The sequence below is a fragment of the Saccopteryx bilineata genome, chromosome 5 (genome assembly GCF_036850765.1).
Source record: "Saccopteryx bilineata isolate mSacBil1 chromosome 5, mSacBil1_pri_phased_curated, whole genome shotgun sequence".
NCBI lineage: Eukaryota > Metazoa > Chordata > Mammalia > Chiroptera > Emballonuridae > Saccopteryx > Saccopteryx bilineata.
The window spans coordinates 100,663,641-100,687,134 of record NC_089494.1 but is presented as its reverse complement, the minus strand read 5'-3'; the positions used below and the strand labels follow the sequence as shown (position 1 = coordinate 100,687,134).

The following is a 23,494-nucleotide window of genomic DNA, read 5'->3' as shown; positions in this document are numbered from 1 at the left end:
CATCCACCCATCCATCCACCCATCCACCCATCCACCCGTCCATTCAGCACGGATGAGTGACAGGTGTGGTCCTTTACCCTGCCTGCCCAGAAGAAAGAAGCTGGCAGCCAGAGTGAGCAGGGACAGGGTTACTGTTGGCTTGAAAACAACCAGACGATGGCTTCGTGCTCTTGCCCTTCCGGGACCCTACCCTCCCGCCCCGCCCCTGCTCCTCAGGTCCTGACAAACAAAAGTGCGCAGCACGGAGCCCTTCTGCCTGGGGCTGAAGTTTCAGTGCGCTCCCGGGGCTGGGGTACCAATGCTCCCTTCGGGCATTCTGTTCTTTCCCAGCACCGGTTCTATCCCCTCTCAGTGCATTTGTTACTCTGTGTGCACAGGTGTGCGACAGCAGTTCTCACTCCTCCCTCTTCTTACTTGACAAGATCTTAATGGCTTTAGGGACAGTTGACCAACTCCCACCTTCTTCAACTACTTGGTTTTCTTGGCTCCCAGAACGTCATGTTCTATTCCCCCCTCTACCTCTGTGGCTCCTCTGGCAACCCTCCTCCTCTTCCCATGTCCACCCCTCCTCTCCCGTACGCTCTCCACACACCGGTCAGGGACGGTTTTGTCTGTCTGATCATGACAGTGCCCTGTCCTGACTTCGTTGGCTTGCCCTTTCAATATAGAAAACGAACTCCTAATGCTTTGTGTCATGTGGTCCCTGCCCATCTGTCCACCTTTCCTGCCTTCACTTCTTCCTCTTCATTCAGTCTTGTTGGACCCCTGTGGCCTTTCCTCTGAGCCTCCAACAAATCCGGTGACTCGTACTCGGGGCTGTGCCTTTGCTCTCCCGTCTGGAATCATGTGCTTTTCTCAGGAGTCCTGGATGCCCCGGGCCAGGTCCAGGTCACCTTCGCGGCGAGCTTATCACAGTTCCACAGAAGTCCTGAGGTTGCCTTCTCCATGTATATTCCACACCCCTTCCCCCGAGTTATCGCTACTTCTATTGCTCTGCACTTGCACAGTACAGTGTGAATGCAGCTATATGCTGAAAAAGTTGGTTCCTTGAAAGTGGAGTTTTTTTTTTTTTGGTGTTTTGTCTATTTTTTGCAAAAGTTCTGTTCACATCATGCTTTTTATATACCAGGATTTTCTTCCTATCACTGTGAGTCGCTGGACCCTTAACTTAGAGTGAAGATAGCAAAGCCTCATCTGATTTACAGGAGAATAGAAATTTGTGTCGCCCTTGTGAGATCACAGGGCAACATGAGAACATATGACGGGACGACCCAAGTTTGTGTCCAGAAACGTACACTTTCTCTGCTTTGAACACACAGGATGGTTATAATCAAATCACAGAAAGTTAGTGTGCACAAGTATCACGAGTATTGAGTGGTTTGTCTGGTGGCTAAGTGGCAAGTAATCAATATTTATGATGACTCCTCTTACGCTCCTAAGCAAAGGAGAGATGGCGTCTCTTGCTCTAACCTGAGCTAGCTCTCCTAGGCCTCAAATGATTCCCTGATATTCCATTTGTGCCACAGTCACCTGAATTAGCTGTACATTTTACAAAACACGATACCAAATTAAACAGAAGTGTAAGATATCTTTATTTGTTTTTCTTGAATAAGATGACCCTGATTTTAGCTTGGGCCTTATAACATAAGATTACCTAAAAGTATTACTTATAGTTATTACCTACAACCTATACGTGGACCCTGGCTAGATACATAAGCCATTGAAAAGAGTCTTGAGCAGGTTCATTCAGAAAAAGAGTCATGTGGCAAAGGCCTTATCTAGAAGACCATTAATGCCAATTTCTCAAGATCTGTAAGCGATGCGGCACAGATTCTGTGGGAATCATCAGATAGAATAGTGAAAACGCACCAAGGAGAGGAGGATGAGTGAATCGTTTAAGCTTTGGTTAGTCATTCCGGTGCTAATAATCAGGTGGGTCATGCAGAACATCTGCAAGGCCTTCTGGACTGCCCCTGAGGGCTATAGTCATCTTTCCGGACCCAGATAACCCAAGCATGGTGCGCCTGCCCTGCACACTCTGGTCCTTTGCCCTGAGTGTCTAGGAAATGCTCATAACAAATATTCTAGAAGGCATTAGAAATAATCGCTGTGTCCCTGATGGCTTCTCGTTTTCCGGAGAGAGGAGGGGAAGAGAGTGGTGCCAGGACCCTGGAATGGAAGGAGCCTCAGTGAGACCCCGCTGGGCTCCAGTTGAACTCTCCGGGAGGGCGGGGCTCGGAGGAGGGGCTGGGCCCGCACCAGAGCCCGCACCTCCCTCCTGCCGCCCTTCCGCCCAGGGCCCCGCAGCCAGAAGCTCTCTCGGGCATCCCATGACCGGCCCTTTTCATTTCCCTCAGGAAAATGAAGGATGTCCTTTTGGCTGGAGAGGAATGAAGCATCCAAGTCCCAACAGGTGATGACAACGTTGCATCACAGGGTCTCGGTCAAAGGCTTCCAGCTTCAGTAGGAGGGCCGGGCCTTTGGGAGGAGCTGCTTAAACACTGGCCCCAAGTAGCACTTGGGAGGGAATGCTGGCTTCGACCTGGCTCCCACCTCCCCCCTGGGGTCGCATGGCTCTCTTAAGAGGACAAGTGGGCGAGACGGAGAGCAAGGGAAGGATCAGCCATGAACTCTCCCACCAGCCTTTTCCCCAGGACTCCCCGCTCCCCTGCCGCCCTGGCCTGGGCTGAGCCTCCAGGAACCCCGTCTTACCTTTGTCACTGCGGGGAGCGGGGCACTCGAGGGGCAGGGCTCCTCCCCGGGGTCCGAGGAGCTGGTCGTCGGTGTTGTGAGCAGGGTGGGCATTGCACAGGCCAGTCCTTTGTCAGTCCTGTCTGACCTGCTGGTGCTTGTGGCCCAGGTGGTGGAGAGAAAGGAGGGTCGTCGGAAACGGGGTACTTGGCGCTGCAGATGTTCCCCAGCGAACTTACAAACCCCTGAGGGAGGGAGAGGTCCAGGTCCGGGGCCGTGTTCATAGCCCTGATCCGGTTCTGCTGTCCTGATGACAGCACGTGTCCTCCAGGCTACACGGCGGCCCACGGCAATGGAAATAGGGGTCTCTTGCAACTGGACCCATCGTCATTCATAGCGGTATCTTGTAAGTCACTGAGCAAGAGACGAAGGGTTCTGAACCCAAAACACAAGTGTCTGTGGGTTCTGGCAGTGACACAAGCCCAAGGGTCCATTTACCCCAGAAGAGAGTGGGACCAGGGGCACAGAAAACTGTGCTCTGAAGTGGACAAAGGGGACGCATAACTTATTTGGAGAAATGCTTTGTGTGTGTGTGTGTGACAGAGAGAGAGAGAGAGAGAGAGAGAGAGAGAGAAGTGAGAGAGAGAGGGAAGTGATAGAGGGAGAACAGAGTATCTGGGGTCAGAGTAGGTGAAGGACTGAGTGTAACTCGGGCACGGTGGGCCGGGCAGACCTTGTTCTGAGCAGAACCCGGAGATGACTCTTCTCCCTCCCAGACACACCCCTGGGGTCCTGCCAATCTGGCCCGGGGAAGCTGGAGTGACCGGGAGCAGGTTCCTACCTGGCTTTGGCCTGTGCCCGGCCCAGGGCCCAGCAGAGGCTCCAGTTAAGGTAGGATCTCCCCCCAGAGCAGATGCAGGGAAAGAGGAGGGGTCTTGTGCAGGGGGTCCTCCACCTCTGCCGGTCTCCTCACCTGCTCTTGCTTTTTGAAGCAGTGCTGAGTGTTGGAGCCTCCTGCAGGCTGCATTCACTTGACAGGTGTAGAGGGGAGGCCATCACTTAGAGGCATCCGGGTTCCCCTGAGCCTCAAAAGCTGTCCTTCCTGGAAGAGAGGCCCAGGGGAGGCTGTGTTTTCAGGCCATGACTCCCCCCCCCCCCAAGAAAAAGTCATGAAGACCCAGATGTCTACAGGACAAAATAATAGTGCGATTCTGGCCCCTGAGCACACCAGCCTGTGGTCAGGAGAGTCAGCCCAGGGTGTCCCCCTTGGAAATCTGTGTGGTTTGTGAGGTCTTAGGGTCCCACCCTCCACTCTGTCACCACTTCCAAGACATACCTTCTTAGTGGCACACAGTACCGCTTTTTGCCCGTCCAATCTGAGGTTGTCAGGCCCGGCCGGGCCAACAGAGATATTGGAACCAGGGTTCCCTGACTGCTGGGCAGTGGGGACGTTGCCTGGTTTCTTCCGGATTGGGAAGCTGCCCGGGAAGCCGGAGTAGCTCAGGCTGCCCTGTGTCCTGCAGGGAAGGGAAGGAAGGAGGGTGTGGGGGCGCAGAGGCCTCTCAGAGGGGCCCCTCCAGATAGACATCACCTCCAGCTGCAACTGAGGCTCATAACCTCCTGAAGCCTAGGGCTGCCTCCAGGGAGGCTAAAAGACAGGGTCTTTATCAGCTACACCTGCGGAGCTCAGCAACTACCTTCCAGTGCCCAGGACCACCTGAACAAGGGGCTTTGCCCCACAGGCCTTTGGCCTCCCCCCTGCCCTGACTCCAGGCCCCAATGCCCTACAGTAGGGCTTCACCTATTTTCCCACAATGTCGCTCTGCCCGCTCACCAGGCAGCCCTATGCTTCCTGAGGGACCCTTAGTCACTGTCTCCTGGGGAGGCTGGTTGGACAGTGAGGTGTATACCAGGCACAGGGCACAGCCACTCCTTCTGAGAAGGGGTCGGTGCTCGGCCACATGAAGGGCAGGGGGCCCAGAGGGAGAAATGCTCAAGTCCACCAAGCCCAGGCAACCCCTTCTAATGGTGGCTGGGAGAGCCTGGGGGGCCCCAAGTGAAGGCACAGGGGAGCTTGCTACATTTCCTTTAGCCTGTGGACCTCTCCCCGTAGGGGCATCCACCCTGTGACATGGGCCCGACCACCAAGTCGCTGAGAACGCAGGGGGGAGAGGGGGTTCCTGGATCTCTGGAGGGCCCCCCAGGATTACCTGAGCCTGAGGTCCTTCATGGCCTGCTCCCGGCGGTCAGCGGGGGCCTGAATGATATATTGAGAGGACCAGGTCCCCAGTTTCAGGGTCTCCCTGACTGGGGGACACTTTTTAGGATGGCCCAGAGGAGAGATGGCAGGAAGTTTTAACGGGGCAGCAGGAGAGGAGGAGGGGATGGAGAGCTGTGCTCTGCCCAGGGGCCTGGAGGGCAGACGAGGGCCAGGAGGGGGGCGCGGGCCAGGAGGGGGGCGAGGGCCAGGAGGGGGGCGAGGGACAAAGGTAGACTGGAGGACAGAGTGGGAGGCCTGGCGGGCGGGGAAGATGGAAGGAGGGGAAAGTGTCTGGGTAGAGCAGAGGGTGCTGGTGACCACAGAGGATCCGCTGGGGCAGCTGTCTTTACGGGTCAATAAGAGCGGTTTGTGGCTGCTGGTGAAAGCGCAGATCTTAGATGGTCCTGGCGGTGGAGCAGGAGCGGGGCCAGGCTGAGGCCCAGGGTCTGCAGTGGGGTCCGGCTCAAGTGAGGGCTGTAGGGAGGGAGGTAAGAGGGCAGATTCCAGGGTAAGGGAAGTGGGAGGTCTGGGGAGAGCAGGAAAGCGGGACGCTTGCTTTCTCTTCATCACACTAGATGCAGAGTGAGACTCCTGCCCACAGTGGGGTGTGGACTATGTGTGTCTGCCTCTGTTACCTCAGGCTTCATCTTTGTGACCTCATAAGCAGAGAGTTCTAGCCCTGCCTCCATTATGACAGTGGACACTGTAGACATAAGCAGACCCAGGGCTGGATGGGGACAGTCAGAGGCAGTACTAGGGCCAGAAATGGGGCAGTCCTCTTACTGTCTGAGTCAGCCCAGGTCTGTCCCCACCTGGGGGCCGTGGACAGCATCCCGGCTGGCCTGCCTGGATGTCTTGCAGGCTGGTGCTCAGCAGTGGTCCTTCCTTCCTGGGCACAGACACCCTCTCCCAGTCGCACTTCCATGGGTGGGTCAAAGGGCTCAGCCAGTCCCTGAGCTTGGGAGCCTGGGCCATGTCAGTCTCGGGGATCCCGTAGAGTGAACAGGAATAGTTGTGATCATCACTGACATGTCTGCCCTAGGGCCACCAGGGCAACAGAAGCATGATGAGTATTGATCAAGAAGCAAGAGACCAGAGAGCTGAGTCCTTGTCCTGTGAGCGAGGACACACTGAGCCAGGCACAGACCCCATGGCTGCCCCCTGGCCCAGGAGAAGAACCTGAGTGCAGTCAGGGAGGAAAACCCTGTGCACTGTGGCTTGTCACTCAAGCACTTACATGACCTCGAGGAGAATTCCCAGGACAGGGATGGAAATGACCTCACACGGGACACCAGACTCAGGGACCTGACAGGGAAGGAGCCGACCCACACCCTCCCCATGGGACTGAAGGACTCTCCCTAGAGCTTCCATGGGCTTCACACCCGGGGCTCAGCAACCTGGGGTTTGGGGTCTCAGTGCACTCACCTTGCAAATCCATCCACCCTTATGTGCTGTCCTCTACATGCTGCATTGTCCCCAAGTGAATGCTCAAGAGTTCCTGGGCCCATCCAGCTACCAACATATTCTGTGACACCTGGTCCCTATGTCTGTGCCATCTGAGTGCCACCTTCTACATTTCCTCTAGAGCTCCATTCCAGTTCTTCTCAGGACACTGGGCCACATTCATTATTCCACAAGCTTGTCACTGTCCTCTACTGCCCTCCTCTAATCTCTTGCCCCATTGTATCGGCTCCCTTGTAGACACTCCAAGATATTGGCAGGTCATTGAGAAGAGGTCTAACGCCTGCATCTCATATCCTCACAGTGAGGGCACCATGGGGAGAGAATTACAAAGCCCAGGCAATGGTGCGAATATCAGAAAGTAGGCAGGTGGCTTTGCTGCTTCCTCTGTCCTGGGGGAGACCAGTGCCATGTGCTGAGTGTCCCAAAGACCCCAGGGACTCAGCCCGGTGTAGGAGTTGCGGGCTGACCCCCACACACCTGTCAGTGTTGGTAACCACGAATGACCTCATCCAGTCAGTCCTGGGGGATCTACACCAGGGGCTATGCAAGGATCCCCGAGCCTGTGAGAGAGGAGGAAGCGGGTGAGCCTCCAGCAGAAGGCTGTGATGGGTTAGCACAGCCCGAGGAGCCGATGGCCCAGGCCATGTCGGGCTAGGGCTTCTCCAGGTGTCACTGGGAGTGGATCTAAGAACCCCCTGAGGCCAGGGCCTGACCCCACCCACCTGCCCACCTGCCACCCTTGTGTGATCCTGGGGAAAGAGGACAAGAATCCTCAGTTAACCAGGAAGAAATGTCCTCCAAGCAGAAATTAGCCCTGGAAAACATGAAGCAGCTATGGCCCCATCACACCTGAGTTTAGGAACTGAGATGTGTCCCGGCCTCGGCAGAGTAGGCAAACCCCCAGCTGGGAGCTGAACTTCTACCACATTAACCATCACTGGGTGATGGGAGGGGGAGGCCTGCAGAGGGATGACTGGCATACACGAGAGAGCGATCTCAGGGAAAACGTGATTGTCGTGGATTCGGGAGCCCGAGGATGACTCAGCACCCATGTTGTGCAGCACGTCTATTTCAGTCAGAGCTTCAGACAATCTTTGCCATTTAGCAGTTTATTTCAACACCAATATTTCTGCACCACACCATGCTGGGCACTCTTCTGTATGTTTAATTTTCATAACAATCTGGTTAGTGCTTATTTTTGTCCCTATTTTGGTCGAGGAGGAGGTAGGGACCAGCCCAGTGTCATGGCTGGTAATGAACGCTGGGATTGGAAACTGCTGTCTCTGCAGCTCGGCTCTGCGTTCACACCTCAGGCTCCATGACCCACTGTGGCCAGTGGGGATGGCTCGTGAAAAATGCTTTTATGAGTTGAATTGTGATTCCAACCTTCTTCCTAAATAGAAAGATGTGATAAGTTCCTAACCCCACTGCCTCAAAGAGTGACCTTGTTTGGAAATAGGGTCACTGCAGATGCAATCAGAACAGAAAAACAGAATAGTGGAAGGAGCCTCTGAGACACTATCAGGCGTAAAAGACGTCTGCATCATGGAGGGTGAACAGGATGCATCTGAGCGTCAGAGTAGGTGAAGGAGTGAGTGTAACACTTGGGCACGGTGGGCCGGGCAGACCTTGTTCTGAGCAGAACCCGGAGATGACTCTTCTCCCTCCCAGACACACCCCTGGGGTCCTGCCAATCTGGCCCGGGGAAGCTGGAGTGACCGGGAGCAGGTTCCTACCTCGCTTTGGCCTGTGCCTGGCCCAGGGCCCAGCAGAGGCTCCAGTTAAGGTAGGACCTTCCCCCAGAGCAGATGCAGGGAGAAAGGAGGGGTCTTGTGCAAGGGGGCTCTAACTCTGCCTGTCTCCCCACATGCTCTTGCCTTTAGAAAGCAGTGCTGAGTGTTAGGGGTTCCTGGCAGGCTGCATTCACTGGATGATCAGGTATAAACAGGCCAATATCAGGAGGGATCAGGGCTCCCCTGGCCTTAAAAGCTGTGATGGAAGACAATTGGACTTTGGGTGATGGGAATACAGCATAATCAAATGTCAAAATAACCTAGAGATATTTTCTCTAAACATATGTACCTTGATTTATCAATGTCACCCCATTTTTAAATTAATTTAAAAAAATAAGCTGTGCTTCCTGGAGGAGAGAGCCAGTGGCAGGCTTTGTCTTTAGGCAATCATTTAACCCCCAGGAAGACAGTTATCAGATCTTCCATGTCTACATGGACAAAATAATAGTGTGATTCTGGCCCCTGAGCACATCAGCCTGTGGCCAGGAGAGCCAGCCCAGGATGTCCCCTGGAAGCCTGTGTGTTCTGTGAGTTTTTAGGGGCCGCCCTCTACTCTGTCAGCACTCCTGAGATGCACTTTCTTAGGGACACGCGCTGCCAATTTCCGGCTGTTCAATCTGAGCTGACTGGCCCAGCCGGGCAGACAGAGCAGTTGAGACTTGGGCTTCCTGATTTTGTGGCAGTGCGGCCTCTCCTCAGTTCTGTCAGGACTAGGAAGTGGGGGGTAGCACTGGCTGTTGTGCGTCCTGCAGGGAAGTGAAAAAGAAGGGTGTGTGGGACCTGAGGCCCCAAAAAGAAACCTCTGAAACAGCCTTCACCTCCAGCTGCAACTCATTCCCACACATCCCGCCCCCACCCCCAAGAAGCCTAGGACTCCCCCCAGGGAGGTTATAGGAACAGGGTACAGACTGCTAGTGACTGATGGTCAGTCACACTTGCGGAGTTCAGCAACTCTGAGTGCTCAGAACCATGTGAACAAGGCACTTGGCCCCATGGGGGCACCAGCACTCCCCTCCCCCGCCCCGACTCCAGGCCCCAACGCCCTACAGCAGGGCTTCTCCTCTTCTCCCAGCCCCCCTCCCAGGCTGCCCTATGCTTCCCGAGTGACCCCTAGTCACTGTCTCCTGGGGAGGCTGGTTGGACAGTGGGGTGTATACCAGGCACAGGGCACAGCCACTCCTTCTGAGAAGGGGTCGGTGCTCGGCCACATGAAGGGCAGGGGGCCCACAGGGAGAAATGCTCAAGTCCACCAAGCCCAGGCAACCCCTTCTAATGGCAGCTTGGAGAGCCTGGGGGGCCCCAAGTGAAGGCACAGGGGAGCTTGCTACATTTCCTTTAGCCTGTGGACCTCTCCCCGTAGGGGCATCCACCCTGTGACATGGGCCCGACCACCAAGTGCCTGAGAACGCGGAAGGGGAGACGGTTCCTGGATCTCTGGAGGGCCCCCCAGGATTACCTGAGCCTGAGGTCCTTCATGGCCTGCTCCCAGCGGTCAGCGGGGGCCTGACTGATATTTTGAAAGGACCAGGTCCCCAGTTTCAGGGTCTCCCTGCCTGGGGGACACTTTTCAGGATGGCCCAGAGGAGAGATGGCGGGAAGTTTTAACGGGGCAGCAGGAGAGGAGGAGGGGATGGAGAGCTGGCGTCTGCCCAGAGGCCTGGAGGGCAGACGAGGGCCAGGAGGGGGGTGCGGGCCAGGAGGGGGGCGCAGGACAAAGGTAGACTGGGGGACAGAGTGGGAGCCCAGGCGGACGGGGAAGATGGAAGGAGGGGAAAGGGTCCGGGTAGGGCAGAGTGTGCTGGTGACCACAGAGGATCCGCTGGGGCTGCTGTCTTCACGGGTCACCAAGAGCAGTTTGAGCCTGCTGGTGAAAGCGCAGATCTTGGATGGTCCTGACGGGGGAGCAGGAGCGGGGCCAGGCTGAGGTCCAGGGTCTGCAGTGGGGGCCGCTCAAGGGAGGGCTCCAGGCAAGAGGGTGAAAAGCAATTGCAAGGAGAACAGGAAGTGGGAGCTCTGGGGACAGCAGGAACACAGGAATCTTGCTTTTGCTTCATCGCTGCTAAGTGCAGAGTGAGAGTTCAGCTCACTGTGGGGTTCTGGACTATGAGGTCTCTGCCTCTGTTCCCTGGAGCTTCGTCCTTGTGAAGCAGAGAATTTTAGAGAGAGATTTGGAAGCCCTGCCTCATCATGACAGTGGGCACTGTAAACCTGAGCAGACTCAGGGATGGGTGGGGGCTGTCAGAAGCAGTACCGGGGCAGAACCGGCAATCCTTTACCGCCTGAGTAAGCCGGGGTCCATCTCTATCTGGGGGCCGTGGGACAGCATTTAGGCTGGCTTACATAACTTTCTTGCAGCTGGTGCTCTGGAGTGGCCACTTCTTTCTCATGACATCCACCCTCTCCCAGTTGCACTTCCATGGGTGGGTCAAAGGGCCCAGCCTCCCTGAGCCTGGGAGCCCAGGAGATATCAGGCTCAGGAATCTCTTAGAATGAACAGAGATAGCCCCAGTGGTGCGAGTGAGCAGGTTCGCACTTGTTCAGCAGAACCGACACCTAATTTTTTGTTGAGTTTGGCAAACTGGTTGTTAAGATGGCACTGGGAATCAGGGTTCTCTCTAAGGAGGGCACCTGGATAGCTGCCCAATGTGAAATCACAGATTTACATTCCTTACTCTTTTTTAACATTCATCTGTGCAACAGCATATTCTAAATGCCCTAATAATGTTCATTATTTCCATAGGTGAAAAAAGTTTGACTCCACTATGCTTGTAATATTTTTTTATTCATTTCATAAAACTATTATACTTTTGATGAAATACTACATTTTAATTCCCTAGCATTTGTTACTTTAGTAAACACACATATAACGTAAAAAAAAAAGTGCTGAACAGTCAGGGGGGTGACAAACTCTCATTGGAAATATCTTCTTCTTTTTTTTTTTTTCTTTTTTTTGATAGAGACAGAGAGCAACAGAGAGGGACAGATAGGGACAGAGAGACAGGAAGGGAGAGATGTGCAAAGCATCCATTTTTCAATGTGGCACTTTAGTTGTTCATTGATTGCTTTCTCATATGTGCCTTGACCATGGGGCTACAGCAGACCAAGTAATCCCTTGCTTGAGCCAGCAACCCTGGGCTCAAGCTGGTGAGTTTAGCTCAATCCAGCTGAACCTGTGCTCAAGCTGGAGACCTCGGGGTATCATACCTGGGTCCTCTGCATCCCAGTCCTACACTCTATCCACTGTGCCACTGCCTGCTCAGGCTAGAAATATCTTAAATAGGAGTTTTACTGTTTTTTGTCTGGTATGATTTAATTTTTTCATTAATATTAATATTAATATTCTATTATAATATTAATATTAATTTTTCAAATTTTTCTGTACCTCTTTTATTGTTCTTATTTAAGTATTAAATGCGTGAAATAATAAACTACGTTTCAGTATAACGTGTTTTGTTTGTTGTTTTTTTACTTAAAATGGTCATTAAGGCAGTAAGCTATTTGTTCAATTATTTGAAACCCTCCACTGGATTGAGGCCTCTCTAGAGGGAAGCCTAGTGTTCAGCCCTAGAAAAGTTGTGTGTTGTGCCTGTACATTGATGCTTGTGACACCCCAAGCAGGACTGTGTAGTAATTAATCTTTCTCATGCCATAGTACTGGAGCCTCATTCCACTCTAAGCACTATGGGCCAAAGATTGTTAGCCTTGCCCTGTTCTAAGAGGACATTGGGCACAGTCTTATGCAGCTGAACAACCAGCTTAAACATGGGGTCATGAGGCAGGTGTTTCAGAGCAAACTCTCACTGGCACTTAGTCATAGATTAGTCCTTCTTTGTTCTGCATGACCATTGCCTGAGACAAGTGGTCCTGAGTTGAGAGTGCTCCAGATGTAGTCTTGTAGCTTCTTACCTGACACACTGCTGCCAACTTCCTTCTAGAGCTGTGTCAGCCAAACTAGCACTCCTGATTTGTCAGTCTATGGAGGGGCCCTGTCAGACATTTTATAGCTGCTGAAACAAGCAGGCAGGAGTTTGAAAGGGCACTGCCCACCAAGTGGCTGCTACGCGCACTTACATTGCCACCTTCAAGGCCACTGTGGCTGTTGGGGTATAAGCGCATAATGTCAGTAAGCTGAGCACTGGTATATCCTAACATGTTGGTGAAATTGTGGAACCAGTTCAGTGTGGAACTCTACACTGAACTGGGTCCCAATACTGCTGCCCTCCCACTACAAATTCGGGTAGATCTTGGCAGCAACACAAAGTAGCCATGCGGTCAGATCCATACAGTCTTTGTAAATCAACTCCAAGTTCTTAATTTGGTTGATACCTTCTGCATATGCTCAAGCAAAGTTGCTTTCACTGTTAAGAGTTAGAATGGATTTGATGAGCTGAGACATAGGGCTCAGGTTGGTGAGGATGATGTACACCATGATTATCACATGGGGAGGCAGAGCTGCTCTCTTTGCCTACTCCTTTGAGAGCCAAGATATTTGTCCCTCTGTTGGACTTTGCCCAGTTACCAGCAGCCAAAATAAGTTCTTTGCCAGGGTTTTTTTCTCACCTTAGCTTTGGGTGGGAGTTTCTGGCATCAGGAATACTGCAGCCACAGAAACACATGCCTTCATCAGGATCAAGAACAATGCTTCCAATACCAAACCTTTCATACCTCTCATGCTACCTCATCACATCATGTCCACAGTGATTTGGCCCACTACCTTCCTACCATCTTGCTGTCTGAAGGTCTTGACTCTGGCCTGTTCCTTAGATATCAGGCCAGCCAATATATCTTTCAAATTCATGAATGAAACACTACCATACCAGGCTTCAAGAATAAGATGAGATGCATTCTTGGCTCTAATGAGTCAGGCAGCTACAGTGAGTAAAGCCACGCCAGGAGAAGTTGAGACTCTGGAGGGTAGGGAGGGAAGGGAGAGAACTGGGCAGGAACAGGAGCCTCCACTGCTTCTGTACCAGATGCTGGGCAGACAAAGATGAAAGGAGTGACTTCCTGTTTGTAGTTTAGCTTCCGATGTGAATAGGCTTATTCCCACAATTTCAGTGGATGGAGCACAGGAGCACTGTTTCTGATTGGAGGTGGGGGGATACTTATTACTAATAAAAACTACAAAAGCCTTGGGCAGAAATTGTTAGGTATGTCTTAATAAAGCCAGGAGAAGCATTACAGTGCAACCCTTTTTGAGGTCACCCAAGAATGATAGTTATTGACTTTTCATTGTCTTTATTATATTTTGAAATTTCCTAGTACTTTATCTCCAAAAACTACCAGATTTAGTCATTAGATTGTTTGGGGGAGGAAGAAAAGAAAAATGCATGGACACAACTTAATCAGCTTGACAAAAAGCCCTGGAGGATTCTCCTGCCCTCTTCCATCTTTCCTGATTTCTCCTGAAATTCCAGCCACTGTGGCAAAGTTTTGCACAATAAAAAATCAAACAGAATAAAGCAGACCACCTGTGATAATTCTGTCTTTCCAAATATCACCCATCTTGAAAACAAGAAACAAGTCTAAAAAAGGTCTTCCCTTTTGTGAGATCCTTTTTTCTTTTCATAAACAGTTAAACTAGTGTTAGTGTGCACATGCACATGCACATACAATCAAATTTCTAGTAACCAAATCCCAATATTAAATGTGATAATGAGCTTCATGACCCAATAGAGCATCTAAAGTTTCCAAGAAGAGAATTTGTTTAGGTAATTAAAAAGATGAATTATTATTTAATCAGCATTAATAATCAATGATTATTTAATCATCTTTTCTTTAGCCTAGGATTTGCAAAGTTGCTTAGTACTCCAATTTTAACGTTATATTTAGCAAATGATATAACTCAATAGGAGACCAATGTAGAACAAACTAGAAAACCATCAAGGAACAGACTAGGCTCTATGCCATGAATAATATTTAGAATCTATCAGAACATCAGGTCAGTGTATATATCTTTACCAAGACAGTGTTTCTCCCCTTTCTATCAATCATGAATACCTCCTGAGTTTTATATGGTAATAATAAACATATTTCCAAATAATTCTGCAGGCAAAACAGCCTTTAGGTTTTACAGTTACATGACTGAATCATTTTCATTTATTGTATTCACATTTTTTTTTTTTTAATTTTTCTGAAGCTAGAAACCTGGAGAGACAGTCAGACAGACTACCGCATGCGCCCGACCGGGATCCACTGGCACGCCCACCAGGGGGTGATGCTCTGCCCCGACCAGAGCCACTCTAGCGCCTGGGGCAGTGGCCAAGGAACCATCCCCAGCGCCCGGGCCATCTTTGCTCCAATGGAGCCTTGGCTGCGGGAAGGGAAGAGAGAGACAGAGAGGAAGGAGAGAGGGAGGGGTGGAGAAGCAGATGGGCGCTTCTCCTGTGTGCCCTGGCCGGGAATTGAACCCAGGACTTCTACACGCCAGGCCGACGCTCTACCACTGAGCCAACTGGCCAGGGCTGTATTCACATTTTTACAAGTGCCTTGCAAACCTGGTTTATTTCAAAATCTTCAAGACCTTAAACTATTGGCAGAATAAACTGATCAGACCATGTAATATTTGTCAAAATTAAAAAGAATAATGCATATGATTGACATCTTTGTAACATGTAACATCTTAAATGAGTAAAAAAAATTCAATTTTTTTTAACTGAAGCCCAGCAAGCATAAGTATATTTCTCCCCATGCAGATGATGTGGGCCATGAGGCAAATGACAACTCTCTACCGGGCTGAACTGAATACGGAGAAAACTGCAAAAGTGTTGACGTGTAGCATTTGGTAAAACTTCTGTCTCATACATTGATGCTTTTGAAATCTGGTGAAGCACAAGTATCTAGTTAATAAAAATGAAACTGTGCAAACATATAAATTACTAAATGTTTACATCTTTAAGGTTATCAATAGTTAAAACAAAGAACAACAACAAAAAAAAAACCCAAAAATGGTCTTGGAATGAACTTCATGAATTCTGAATTTATATCATTCTATTCCACTTACTAGTTTGATAACTAATAACCAACCACCCTGATAACTCAATTATCTTAATTGTAATATGGAGTAAACACCTATCCTGCCTGTTTTTGATATATATATTTTTTAATTTCACAAACATAAAACTAATACGTAATATTCTTTCTGAAAAATATTTTAATATCGGGAAAGAGAAACATAAATATACTTAAAATGGTCTCCTTATTTGCTTTCTTTTCTCAGAAAAAAAATTTTTTTTTTCTGAAGCTGGAAACGGGGAGAGACAGACAGACTCCCGCATGCGCCCGACCGGGATCCACCGGGCACGCCCACCAGGGGACGATGCTCTGCCCCTCCGGGGCGTCGCTCTGCCCCGACCAGAGCCACTCTAGCGCCTGGGGCAGTGGCCAAGGAGCCATCCCCAGCGCCCGGGCCATCTTTGCTCCAGTGGAGCCTCGGCTGCAGGAGGGGAAGAAAGAGACAGAGAGGAAGGAGAGGGGGAGGGGTGGAGAAGCAGATGGGCGCCTCTCCTGTGTGCCCTGGACGGGAATCGAATCTGGGACTTCTGCATGCCAGGCCAATGCTCTACCACTGAGCCAACCGGCCAGGGCTTTTCTCAGAAATTTTTAAATTTAAGGATTTGATGTTCACCGATTTTATGATTTTTCTAGATATTTATGTATATACAAATGTTTTTTATAAATGCTCTATGCATTATTATACAACTGTTATTTTACTTAATAATATATCTTAGCAACACAGTCATGTCAATATATATGGATTTAGCTAATTTTTTTATCATTATATCATAATTATTTAAAGTATTAAAATATTCTCCTAATTATGGAGCTGTTACAGTACCATCTTTAAAAATCTCAAACAATTCATTGGGATAGAGCAGGGGTCGGGAACCTATGGCTCGCAAGCTAGATGTGGCTCTTTTGATGGCTGCATCTGGCTCACAGACAAATCCTTAATAAAAAAAAATAATAATTGTAAAAATATAAAACATTCTCATGTATTACAATCCATTCATTTCCTACCATTCATGTTCATAGTTGTGGGTGGCTGGAGCCAATCACAGCTGTCCTTCGGGACAACACCAAATTTTTAGTGGATAGTGTGTAACATACATGTGTCGTTGTATGGCTCTCATGAAATTACATTTTAAAATATGTGACATTCATGGCTCTCTCAGCCAAAAAGTTTCCCGACCCCTGGAATAGAGTCATGAAATTAAAGTTGTTGTATCAAATATTGAATGTTTTTAATTTTTGGTCTATACTAGCAAATTGCTTCTAAACAGATTGACCAACACCCATAAAAGTAGAATAACATAAAATGGTTTTTTATCTTAACTTATAATTACAATCTATTGGTAAAATAACAAAGACTTGATTTTCATGATAGAACAAAATTTAGTCTTTAATAAGTTTCTTAACATATTTATGAATGTTGCTCAATTAGAGATCATTTATGTTACAGAAGTACATATTCTTTCTTTTTAAAGTGTTTAGTATTGTAGCTTCTAAGTCCCTTATTGTGGATACTAAGATCAATGGCATAACAATCTTTTTCCTGATATTTTATCAATTGTTAAATCATACCATATTTCAGTATATTTTATATTTAGAGCATGATTTTATTATACAAGTTTTTCTTTATAGCATATCTGTGTTTCTTTTTATTACTTAACTTTGAATTCTCAGTGCATATTACATTCTTAGAAAAAAAAGAAATATAAAATTATTAAATGAATGATTAGGAATTAAAGGAAGCAATATTTGCCACCATTTCACAATAGACACAACATGTTAATACTTTAATTCCTCAGAAATTGCCTAATCTAATGTCATTGTTTTACATTTTAAAAAATCAAGGAATAGAGAAGTTAGAGTCCTGGACCAAAAGAAATAGCGTTAACGGCAGGTTAGAGACATGAACCTAATTCAACACCGTTGGTATACCACATCTTAATTTACTCATGTATAGATAGTCCTCACTTGTTCCATAGATTAAGGTAAAACCCCCACTCAAATTAGGAGGTACCAGATGACAAAGAAATATTGGTCTTAAGACAGTGAATGTTATTTTTCTAAACCTTCAGAAAAATTACTAATTATCAGTCATTTTATGCTTTGCAATATTATTAGGTCAGCATCTTACATTGTTTTAATTGTAGAGAGTTTATAGAGTATTATTCTTTATCTCAAATAGTGATATGTTAGTTTCCATAAATTCCTTGTCTTACTAGTTAATTAAGTCCAATTAAGAGTTTTTCAGCCTAACCAGGCAGTGGCACAGCGAATAGAGTGTTGGACTGGGAGGCAGAAGACTCAGGTTCGAGACCCTGAGGTCGCAAGCTTGAGAGCAGGCTCATCTGGTTTAAGCAAAGCTCACCAGCTTGGACCTAAGGTCGCTGGCTCCAGCAAGGGGTTACTCAGTCTGCTGAAGGCCCACGGTCAAGGCACATATGAGAAAGCAATCAATGAACAACTAAGGTGTCACAATAAAAAACTGATGATTTATGCTTCTCATCTTTTTCTGTTCCTGTCTGACTCTCTGTCTCTGTAAAAAAAAAAAAAAAAAAGAGAGTTTTTCAAAAGCTCTCTATTTAATATTTTTTGTGTGTGTGACTGATCAATCAATTCATGTGTTCTCTCAGTTTTCTAACAAATCAAAAAATATTTTGTGACATTTTAATAGATATTAAATGAGTTGAAATTAAGTTATTCTAGCTCATTATAATTAAGACATTTGTAACATTTATATCAAAAACTTCCACTGAATTTAAAAGTTGTAAATTTGATAAACATCAATTCTACATATGATTTTAAAATATTATATAATTCATTAAATTATTGTTATAATTTCTATAAGCACACTATTGCTAGCACTACCCAAAAGACAAGCCAAAGTCATATATTTAGGAAAATGCAATAATTTCTTATTGTAAGATGGTGAAAGAATCCTCTGTAAGGATGTTATTATCTAAGGCCATAAATATTTCAGTTTCATGACAGACAAGACTTCTAGAGCCATTCTGACCATGAATACACCTGTTCATCTGCATTTAATCTCTAGATGCCAGCTGTGTTAGTAATAAGCTTGAGACAGGTACTGTACTGAATCAGATGGGTTGTGGTTTAGAGCTGCAGTGGGGAATGTACTTGGACAAAGACTTGTCCAAATATGAAATATATATCTTCACATCAAAGATTCTAGGCTTGGGGACTTCTAAAAAAGTCAGGGCCAGTGTGACTGGAAGCCTGGCTCTAAAACAATCTATATTTACTCAAAACAAGTATTGCAACTTGTGTGGACAAGAGGAATTGAGAATTCAATATGAACATGAGGAATCATTATAGATGTATACAAACCCCTTGCATAGTAAGGTAGTAAAGATGACCAAAGTGAATACTTTCTGCCTGTACCTCCAGGTCAACTTCACTCCCCTTACACTACTCTGTGCCCAGAGTTGCTTAGCTTATAGGGACTTTGTCAAAAAAGGAAAACTTTGATGCCTTCAAGCTTCAGTATTGATCAAAAAGGAAGAAGGAGAGAATGCAGTCAGAACCACCTGTTTTCAGAGTTGCAAAGGGTGCACTGCATTTTCCAAATCCCAAATGCAAATGACTTGATGTCAGGGCCTTTGTGCTGCATACTAAATGTTTTCTTTCCCACATATTCATACACTGAAGCCCTGAACCCCAAAGCGATGGTATTTGAAAGTGGCTCTTTAGGGAAGTAATTAGATTTAATTCTCTTTATAGGGGTGGAACACCCATGGTGGTACTAGTGCTGTTATAAGAAGAGGAAAAGACCAGAGATCTCTCTTTCTCTCCCTGCCATGTCAGAACATAGAAAGAAAGTGGCCATCTATAAGCCAGGAAGAAGGCTCTCACTAGAAACCAAACCCAGCCAGAACTTGATCTTAAACTTTTCAGTCTCCTGCTTTGTGAAATATATATATATTATTTTTTAAACCATCTATATATGATATTTTGTATGTCAGCCTGAGCTGACTTCAGACATTTTGTCTCCACCCATGAGTTATACCTGTTCAGACAAAAGCTAAGAAGGAGGGCTCCATGCTAGCTTATCAGTGCTGCAAGCTGTAGAGGAAATTCCCACTGGTGGCCCACTGGCCTCGTCATTGGACTAACTCTATGCAAGAACTTTAATACTTCATCTTTGGCCACAAATGCTATGAGTCTGGATTCCTGGCATGTTCAGAACATCAAATACTTCAGTTTGGCTTGCATCAACCAGATTTAGTGTCTATTATTTTCAAACTAACAGTCCTGACATATATCAGTAGCTATTTTTTAAATATGATAATTGTTATGATTATATAACTTTTAGAGATAGTGTATTTAATGTAGGTTATTTTTGTTGTAGCCAAAGAAAAATAGTTCAATACTTTATTGAAATCTCTTCCTGTTTTAATATAGTGACAAACCACTTCTGATTTTCTAGAGAAAAAAAAATCTGATGCATGCATTCAGAGGTGGATTAAGGTTGGTTAGGGCCCCAGGTACAGAAAAAAATATTGGGTCTCTTACGTTAGAAAAAACGTAAAGTTTGGGATTTGCAGGACCCTTCAGAAGTTGAGGCCCAGGACGCGATCCCGGTGCACCCGCCCTTAAGTCCGCCTCTGCATACATATAAATTATAGTTAAGCCTAGTTGTGCATCCCTAGCTAAGAGGTGAGTGGTCAGTTTGTCCAAATTGGATCATTCAGTCCAACCACGCATTTCACCTCAACATACAAAAACTCTGCCCTCAAAGAACAAGGTTAATAAACAGCATCTCTTCTGCTTTATCTGCTAAAGCAAGTTAACACATAAGTTGCTTGTTGTTAGAATAGGTTTACCTGGGGCCATAATGTGGTTTGGCTCATATTGTGGTTTACCTGACTGAGATGGAAAAATCTCTCAATTTAAATTGTAATACACCACAGTCCATTCTCTGAGCTTTATTATGTTAGGGAACCAAAGAAGGCCTAATGAATTTCAAGTGACTATTAAAATCTTATATTGAATAAGGGAGGATATTGTGTAAAAGCCATTAAAATAGCCTTATGTGATATTTAAGACATCTCTTAGAGCCCAAGTGAACCACTTAACTTCACACCTTAAGTGACTAGAAAAAGAAGAACAAAGACAACCCAAAACCAGCCGAAGAAAGGAAATAATAAAAATCAGAGCAGAAATAAATGAAATAGAGAACAGAAAAATTACAGAAAACATTAATAAACCAAGGAGCTGGTTCTTTGAAAAGATCAACAAAATTGACAAACCCTTGGAAAAACTCACCAAGGAAAAAAGAGAAAGGACTCATATAAATAAAATCCAAAATAAAAGAGGAGAAATCACACTGACATCATAAATATACAAAGAATTACTGTAGAATACTACAAAAAACTATATGCCACCAAATTCAACAATCTAGAAAAAAATGGATAAATTCCTAGAACAATACAACCTTCCTAGACTGAGTCATGAAGAAGCAGAAAGCCTAAACGGACCAATTAGCAGGGAGGAAATAGAAAAAAACTATTAAAAACCTCCCCAAAAATAAAAGTCCAGACCCAGAATTCACTAGAATACTAGTGAATTCTACCAAACATTCAAAGAAGACTTGGTTCCTATTCTACTCAAAGTCTTCCAAAAAATTGAAGAAGAAGTAATACTTCCAAACACATTTTATGAGGCCAACATAATCCTCATACTGAAACCTGGCAAGGATGGCACAAAAAAAGAAAACTATAGACCAATATCTCTAATGAATACAGATGCTAAAATACTAAACAAAATACTGGCAAATAGAATACAACAACATATTAGAAAAATAATACATCATGATCAAGTGGGATTCTTCCCAGAATCTCAAGGATGGTTCAACATACATAAAACGGTTAATGTAATACATATCAACAAAACAAAGAACAAAAACCACATGATCTTATCAATAGATACAGAAAAGGCATTCGATAAAATACAACACAACTTTATGTTTAAGACATTCAACAAAATGGGTATAGAAAAAAAATATCTCAACATGATAAAGGCCATATATGATAAACCATCAGCCAACATCATATTAAATGGCATAAAACTGAGGACTTTCCACCTTAAATCAGAAACAAGACAGGGTTGTCCACTCTCTCCACTCTTATTTAACATGGTGCTAGAAGTTCTGGCCAGAGCAATCAGACAAGAGAAAGAAATAAAAGGCATCCTTATTGGAAAAGAAGAAATAAAGGTATCACTTTTTGAAGATGATATGATCCTATACATTGAAAACCCAAAGGACTCCACAAAAAGATTACTAGAAACAATAAACCAATAGAGTAATGTCACAAGATACAAAATTAATATGCAAAAGTCCATAGCCTTTCTATATGCCAACAATGAAATATTAGAAAATGAACTCAAAAAAATAATCCCCTTCACGGTTGCAACAACAAAAAAAAAATACCTAGGAATAAACATAACAAAGAATGTAAAGAAAACTATATAACAAAATAAACAAAGCATTGTTAAGGGAAATCGAAAAAGATACAATGAGATAGAAAAATATTCCTTGTTCTTGGATAGGAAGAATAAATATAATCAAAATGGCCATATTACCCAAAGCAATTTATAAATTTAATGCAATTCCCATCAAAATTCCGATGACATTTTTTAAAGAAATGGAACAAAAAATCATCAGATTTATATGGAACTATAAAAAACCCCAATTAGCCAAAGCAATCCTAAGAAAAAAGAATGAAGCTGGGAGCATTACAATACCTGACTTCAAACTATATCATAGGGCCATGACAGTCAAAACAGCATGGTATTGGCAGAAAAATAGACACTCAGACCAATGGAACAGAATAGAAAGTCCAGAAATAAAACCACATATATATGGTCAAGTAATTTTTGATAAAAGGGCCAACAACACACAATGGAGAAAAGAAAGCCTCTTCAACAAATGGTGCTGGGAAAACTGGAAAGCCACATGCAAAAGAATAAAACTCGACTACAGCTTGTACTAAAATTAATTCAAAATGGATCAAAGACCTAAATATAAGACCTGAAACACAATGTACATAGAAGAAAGCATAGGTACTAAACTCATGGACCTGGGTTTTAAAGAGCATTTTATGAATTTGACTCCAAAGGCAAGAAAAGTGAAGGCAAAAATAAATGAATGGGACTACATCAGACTAAGAAGTTTTTGCTAGGCAAGAGAAACTGACAACAAAATAAACAGACAGCCAACTAAATGGGAAATGATATTTTCAAACAACAGCTCAGATAAGGGCCTAATATCCAAAATATACAAAGAACTCATAAAACTCAACAACAAACAAACAAACAACCCAATAAATAAATAGGAAGTGTACATGAACAGACACTTCTCCCAGGAAGAAATACAAATATCCAACAGATACAAGAAAAGATGCTGATTTTCAATAGCTATTAGAGAAATGCAAATCAAAACTACAATGAGATACCACCTCACACTTGTTAGATTAGCTATTATCAACAAATCAGGTAATAGCAAATGTTAGAGAAGCTGTGGAGAAAAAATAACCTTCATTCACTGTTGGTGGGAATGTAAAGTAGTACAACCATTATGGAAGAAAGTATGGTGGTTCCTCAAAAAACTGAAAATAGAACTACCTTATGACCCAGCAATCCCTCTACTGGGTATATACCCCCAAAACTCAGAAACATTGATATGTAAAGACACATGTAACCCCATGTTCATTGCAGCATTGTTCACAGTGGCCAAGACATGGAAACAACCAAAAAGCCCTCAATAGAAGACTGGATAAAGAAGATGTGGCACATATACACTATGGAATACTACTCAGACATAAGAAATGATGACATCGGATCATTTACAGCAAAATGGTGGGATCTTGATAACATTATACGGAGTGAAATAAGTAAATCAGAAAAAAACAAGAACTACATGATTTCATACTTTAGTGGGACGTAAAAACGAGACTAAAAGACATAGACAAACCTATATAAACTGTAGATTTGTAGCAAAGTACATAACTGTTTTAAGCAACAAACTTTGGCAGTAGTTTGTTACAGAGTACACAAACACCCTTCAAAACTCTCATTTTTCTCATTTTCCTACATTGTTCAATGAATATATTTATATGTATGTAAACAGGGAGAATTAGCTTTGGAAATGAGAGGTTAAGAAAAGTATCACAGATTGTCAGGCAAACAAACAAACAAACAAAAATAACAAATAGAGCCAGTATCAATTAAACATTAAAAAGTATAATCTCAGGAAATT

The 23,494-nt window shown here is 45.4% G+C and overlaps 1 pseudogene; it reads right to left on the bottom strand.

The window, feature by feature from the left end:
- Positions 1-8,743: 8,743 nt before the first annotated feature.
- LOC136306517 (citrate synthase, mitochondrial-like) overlaps positions 8,744-23,494 on the bottom strand; it is a 52,998-nt pseudogene continuing 38,247 nt past the window's right edge.